At 43.7% G+C, this 5,604-nt stretch overlaps 1 long non-coding RNA gene across 1 annotated transcript; it reads left to right on the forward strand.

Moving 5' to 3' along the window:
• Positions 1-4,251: 4,251 nt before the first annotated feature.
• On the forward strand, positions 4,252-5,057 carry LOC123665996. The gene is made up of 2 exons (XR_006745144.1): positions 4,252-4,471; positions 4,704-5,057. It is a non-coding gene; the product is annotated as an uncharacterized LOC123665996 (long non-coding RNA).
• Positions 5,058-5,604: the final 547 nt, after the last annotated feature.

Consider the following 5,604-nt stretch of genomic DNA (forward strand, 5'->3'; position numbering starts at 1 on the left):
GACATCGACTGGTGTTAGTGTCATATTCTTGATTATAGTCCTGGCGGTTTTTACGCACGGTAAAAACACCTTCGTGACCGAACCAGCCACAGACGACTCATAGCGCCGCTGCCATCTCCTCACCGTCTCCTCACGTATACGCCTCCTAACGTACGATATTGGGACTTGATCGTAGTCGGGGGCCAACTTATTCATTAGTGCTGCCTTCTTAGCTAGTTTGTCCGCTCGCTCATTGCCCGGCGTTCCTGCGTGGGCTCTGAGCCAGAAAAACCTCACAATTCTGCCGTCCTCTTGCATATCACGTATGCACTTTTTCATATCGAGAGCGAGGTGGTGGGTCACTGATGGGCTTCTTAATAGGTCGAGCGAGGATCTTGAGTCGCTTAGGATGTTGATCGAGGTCCACTTTGACCGCTTTGCCATAATTACCGCTCTGTAGAGTGCATACATTTCTGACTGAAAAACAGTATTGTGGGGCTCAAGTTGAAACGTAGAATACCCGGACTCCCTATCCCCCTCCCACCATGTTAGGGCAGCTCCGACTCTTCCCTCTATCTTGCTGCCGTCTGTGAATATAAGGGGACCGATTATTCGGTGATCTTTAAGAGTTTGGTGATCCAGGCTCTCCAAGCACTCATACTCGGTTGTTATGAGTAGAGATGGGTGGGGATTTTGTAAATATCCCACCCTGCGCTCCAATTCTTTTCCTGGTGGAACGAAGTCCACGCAGTGCCCTTTTTTGATTTTAAATAGGGTAGCAGCCTCCTGGACTCGAAGATCAAGGGGTAATAGACCCGAGAGGACCAAGGCCGATGCCAGAGATACAGTTCTGTACGCTTTGCATAACTTTATAGCGAAACCTCTCTGAAGCGAGCCCAACTGTCTTATAGTCATCAGTTTTTCGGCTGCCGGAGACCATGCGCTTGCTGCATAGAGAACTATAGGCTCTATTACCGCCACATATATGGTCCTCACTATCTCACCATTCAAACCCCACGTAACCCTCACCGCACGTGCTAGTTGTTTATATATATCTGCGGCTTTTTTACATATAGCAGACACATGCGCGTTAAAGGTCAATTTAGAGTCTATGACTAAGCCCAGCAATTTGATTTCGTTTACAAAGCCCAGCCGAGTGCCAGCCATATGAATTGTGGGGAGGTCATATTTGAGCTTTCTTGTAAGTAGCATCGCTTTGGTCTTGTGCGGTGCGAAGCTCAACTTATTAAGGGTGCCCCAATCATGAACGGCAGCAAGGATCGTATCAGCTTGGGATTGCAATACGCTAGTCTGGTGGTGAGAGAACACAAGGACCACGTCATCTGCAAATGCTTGACAATAAATCCCTGACATTGCCATTTTTTGGAGTAGCGGGTCCAGGATTAGGTTCCAGAAGGTTGGTCCACCAACTGATCCTTGGACGCAGCCCTTCGATGTACTCTTTTCACTTGTCGCTCTCGCATAGTTGATTCTGATCTTCCTGTCCGTTAAGTAGGACACTACTAGGGCATATAAGTTTCTGGGGCATTGTTTTTCTATCATCCGTTTCTTAAGGGCTGGCCACCATGCGTTGTCGAATGCGCCCTCTATATCAAGCGAGATTAGAAGAACTATCTTTTTCGACTTTATTTCCGCTCGTATATGTTCAACCAAGTCGTAGAGCGCGTCCTCAGTTCCACGCTGCGGCACAAATCCATACTGGCTTGGGTGAAGAGTTGGAAAGAAGCGCCACTGAAGTCTACCCACGAGGAGCTTTTCTACTATTTTTCCCAAGATTGACAGTAGGCCTATTGGTCTATATGATTTTGGGTGGGTGTAGTCTTCCTTTCCTGGCTTGCGGAGAATGCGCACGTGGGCGACCTTCCACTGTTTGGGAAAATATGACAATGATAGACATCTATTTGCTAATGCCAAGAATAATTCCCTGTCGCAGTTAATGGCCGCGGTGCAGATGTCCGATGTAAACCCATCTGGGCCCGGAGCTTTTTTAGGACTGAGATTCGTAAGAATCTTTTCCAATTCTGGTATTGTAAAGGGGGGGTCATCATCTGAAAGGTCTTGAATCTCCGCAGGAGCTATGCCTTCCGTAATCGCTCTAATCGCTTTATGTTGTTCGGTTTCGGCTTTCACAGAATCATCAGGATAAAACGACTCTGCCAGGAGGTTAGCCGACTGCTCCGGCGATAGTGTCTCACCATTTGCGTCTCTTAATAGCATATCGTCCTGCCTCCCCGAGGTCCTTCTAATGATTCTGTAAATTCCATCCCAAACGCTCTCGCGGTTTTGAGTTGTGCAAAACTCTTTCCAGTTTTGTGTGGCCGCTTCGTTCGCACTATTTTGGTATATTTCTCGAGCCCGTATATACTCTTCGACTGTGAATTGCCTCCTAGTGGGTGCAGCATTTCGTATTCGACGTTTCTTCCTCAGAACGTCCTTTTTCAATTGCTCCAGTTCAGCCGACCACCAAGGCGGTTTGTTTACACCTTTCCACTCTTTCTTTTTTGGAATCGCTCTTATGCAAGAATCCTGAATGGCAGATGTATAGGTGTTCAACATCTCCTCTAATTCCTCCGACGTCGAGAGACTCGAAATTCTATCTAATGTAATGCTGTGCTCAGCCAATGCGGTCATGAAGTGTGCAGAGAAGTCCGACCAGTTTGCCTTCCTTGTATTGTATATGCGCGTTGAGATAGGCCTTAAGGGTTCCAAAGGTTTTTCTAAGCACAATGCAAAAGTGATAGCATTGTGATCTGAAGTTGTAAGGCTTCTCTCCACTCTCCAGTTTTCCATTTTGCCAAGTAAAGAGTGACTCGAAAGTGTCACGTCCACACAGCTACTGTATAACCTGTCGCCTCTATATGTCTCGAAGGTGGGAACATGCCCTGTATTAAGGATATGGAGGTCCATTTCCGTGGTGAAGGCGTGGTATTCCGCTCCACGGTGGTTTTCGGTGTTGCTGCCCCACCAGTGACTCCAGGCATTAACGTCTCCTGCCACCAGCAAGTTGTTTGTTGGAAGTTTATGGGTCGTTTCCCTTATTTGTGTTAGATATGGATTCATGTCTTGGTCTGGCTCAAAGTAGACGGACAACAATCCCAACTTCAGCTGGTTTGCTTTCAGACAGACCGCCGCTACATTTTCAGTGACTATCTGGGGGTCGTGAATTACCTCCAGGCAGTCGCCGAAAACCACGATTGCAGCCTTTACGGGTTTTTGGCGATTCATGGTGCACTGGATCACTTGCGTGCCCGGGTATTGTTTCGTCACTGTAGCTTGGAATCGTTACATCAAAACATTGCACCGCTTGAGTGAGTTACGCATTCCACGATTCGTAAGGAGCATGCACACTCAACACACCGAACTTCACATATTTACGGATGCGTCTCAGGATGCTTACGGTGCCTGTGCATATATACGTACCTATGATGATTGCGACTCTGAGGTGGCAGTAAATTTGTTATGTGCTAAAAGTAAGGTCGCTCCATTAAAAACGATTAGCATCCCACGATTGGAATTAGGTGGGGCATTATTAGGTGCGAAACTTTATAAAAGATAATTAATTCACTGCGCTTAAAATTCGATAACGTTTATTTTTGGACAGATTCCACTGTAGTGACGGGTTGTATACGGATGTCTCCGCACTCTTTAAAAACATTTGTTCAAAACAGAGTCACAGAATTAAACGAGTTAACCGGTGACTCAATGTGGTTACATATAAAAGGTAAGGATAACCCAGCTGATCTAGTGTCTAAGGGTCTTAACTTTGAACTGCTCACAAGGTCAGACATATGGTGGCACGGACCTAGTTGTTTACGAGAACACAATTTTAAGTTTAAATCTGAAAATTTATTACAAACTTGCGATAATTTACCGGAATTACGATCGAAACCTATTGTATTAACATGTACAAAGCCTTGTAATAATAGTTTTATCGATTTCAATAGATTCTCGTCCTATAATAAGTTGAAGCGCGTCGGTGCGTATGTATTGCGTTTCATTAATAACACGCGTAGACGTCGTAGTAGTGGTGAGCCGCATAACGATAGTTTACATTTGTCTGTGCAGGAATTAAATGCATCAGAGTTAACTTTAGCGCGTATCGTTCAGTTGCAATCGTTTCCGGACGTTTATCGCTGTTTATTTAATGATCTTCCGCTAAAACAGGTTGTAGACAAAAAAGAATTTAATAAAATCGCGAATTTAAATGTATTTATGGACAATAACAAATTAATACGTGTTGGTGGTAGGCTTTCTAATTCGACTAGTTTTAGTTTCGATAAGAAACATCCTATTTTATTGTGTAGTAAACATCGACTCACAGTGTTGTTGTTTGAAAGTGAACATAAACGTTTGTTACATGGTGGCCCTCAGCTGCTACTGTCTTCTTTACGGGAAAGGTGGTGGACACTTGGTGCTAGGAACTTAGCTAGAAAGTCAGTTCACAATTGTGTCACGTGTACGCGAATGAAAGGTAAGACTTTGAATCCCATCATGGGTAATCTGCCCTCTGAACGTTTAGAAGTCGGGTTTCCGTTTATCCGTTGTGGCGTGGACTACGCTGGACCAGTTCATTTGTTAAATCTATTCTATTTCTATTGACACCCTGGTGCTTATCAAAGAGGATAATCTCCCGCCTCTGAAGTGGAGATTGGGGAGGATTATACGCACCTATCCAGGCAAGGATGGTGTTGCTTGTGTTACAGATATTCGCACATCAACGGGCATCGTTCAACGAGCTTTCTCAAAAATCTGCCCGCTGCCGTTGCAGCCGGTAGACGAGGGCGACCAAAGAGGCCACATCATGCTGAGACCCTTTTTCTTTGGAAGTAGGTACTTCCAAGGCGGGGGCCATGTTCAAGCGACATCTAGTGGGTAGTGGCGCTTCTAATGTGAAGTTGCCGCTTATCAGCCAATGAGAGGACGACGGGCGGGGGGACCTCGCCTAACTTCATACGACTTTTTTTCTTTGTTCAAAATATTTAAATTTGTAACGTTCATTATTTCTTATTCATTATTCGTTGTTATTTGGTCAGACAATACACGAAATCTTTATCATACGAGTCGTCTTTTATTTAAAGCAAAAGTAAACGTTAATAGTTTTAATACCGATTGATCTTGAAATCGCATACAATACAAGCAATCAGAATTACGAACAGAGAATATTTAGATAATAATATTATAAACGTAACGCACGCACACAATTGTTAAATATATACGAGTATATTCATACATATATGATTAAATTGATTGTGAAACTAATAATTAACTAATTAAAAGAATAACTGAATCACCTGGCTTTTACTGGTCAGTGCGATATTTACAGCACAACAATTGTAGATATACCTCATATAATAACATCATGTACAATTTTATTATACCCACTTTAGTAAGAATTGAAAGTATCAAGACGATTGGTCTGAGCTACATCCGCGAGGGAGCGCTCTTATCGCGGCTTGTTGTATGAATTTTAATATTTCATTAAAACTTGCTGTAAGGTTGAATATATGCGCGTAATAACACTGTTTAGAGTTATGAGTGAAATATCGTCTAAAATATATGTTTCTCAAAGTGGACCATCTGTAACTGATCAAATTACTTTTTGTT

This window comes from Melitaea cinxia, chromosome 25 (assembly GCF_905220565.1).
Source record: "Melitaea cinxia chromosome 25, ilMelCinx1.1, whole genome shotgun sequence".
Classification (NCBI taxonomy): domain Eukaryota; kingdom Metazoa; phylum Arthropoda; class Insecta; order Lepidoptera; family Nymphalidae; genus Melitaea; species Melitaea cinxia.